General features: G+C 55.9%; 1 non-coding gene across 1 annotated transcript; it reads right to left on the minus strand.

Annotated features, from left to right (window-relative positions):
* Positions 1-682: 682 nt before the first annotated feature.
* On the minus strand, positions 683-754 carry TRNAM-CAU. The gene has a single exon. It is a non-coding gene; the product is annotated as a tRNA-Met (tRNA).
* Positions 755-1092: the final 338 nt, after the last annotated feature.

Below are 1092 nucleotides of genomic sequence, written 5' to 3' on the forward strand. Positions count from 1 at the left end.
CTTCTGTGCCAGTCACGGAGATTTTTGCTGCAGCATCAGGAATTCTGTGGGAGAGGTGGCACCCAGTACCCTTGCCCATGCTTTTGGGCACAGCACAGCTCTTCTGGGACCTGGTGCTACTGATACCGAAGTGAGTTGTCAGTGTCATCTCCCACCGAGCTGCAGAAGGCAGTAATGAAGGCTGCTGAGCACGCACTTCTCCCTAAATTACCTCATTTATTCAGGGAATCAGATGCCGCAGTCTTTCATGGCTTCTTGTGAGGCTCGGATCTTGTGGGATGCAAGGCTATTAATAGGACCCAATCTTTCCCCTTCTTCTTCTCCAGGCTAAAGGCAGAAGAATTCAAACAAGGGCCCCTTTGATGTGACAGAAGTACAAATAAACCCCGTGCCATTTCGCTCCCAAGCAGGCAGTGCATTCCCATGTTCCTGCTGGCTTTGCCTGGGTGAGGGCTGGAGCAGCAGCTCAGCTGCTCTGTGGGAGAGGAACTTGTGCAGGGAAGACCTGTGTCTTTTGGGATCAGGAGAGGCCTGGTCATGTTACACAAATTTTAATATTTCTAGTAAACATAGGAAGCAGTTGTAGAGGGAAGAGGAAGGCTATGGCTGGTGTTTCCCAAGAAGCCAGAGCCAAGCAGGCTAAAAGGTGTTGGGTGAGGCTGTGTCAGAGAAAAAAGTGCCTTAGCAGAGGATGGTTTCGATCCATCGACCTCTGGGTTATGGGCCCAGCACGCTCCCGCTGCGCCACTCTGCTCCTCCTCACACCTGCTCCCATTGCCCTCCCCGCAGCCTGATGCTGACGGACACTGCTGCCCCTCACTCCTTCCCTTCCTCTCTGCTCCGCCTCTCCCTCCCCACTAAATACAGACCCTGACACATTCAGCTCCCTTCAGCCGGCTCTCCACACCTCCAGGGCCCGGCCTTGCCCTTCTCCCACACCTCACGCACACAGCCCTGCACAGCCCCTTGCCCTTTCACACCCACCCTGCCGCTGCACCTGCTCAACGCAGCCCCGCAGCCAGGCTGCAGCCTCGGGCCTTGCCAGCCCTGAGGACACCTGAAATCCAGAGACACCCTCACGCCTGCAGCCCT

This window comes from Passer montanus, unplaced genomic scaffold, assembly GCF_014805655.1.
Source record: "Passer montanus isolate IOZ18808 unplaced genomic scaffold, ASM1480565v1 scaffold14262, whole genome shotgun sequence".
In the NCBI taxonomy this organism is placed as follows: Eukaryota; Metazoa; Chordata; class Aves; order Passeriformes; family Passeridae; genus Passer; species Passer montanus.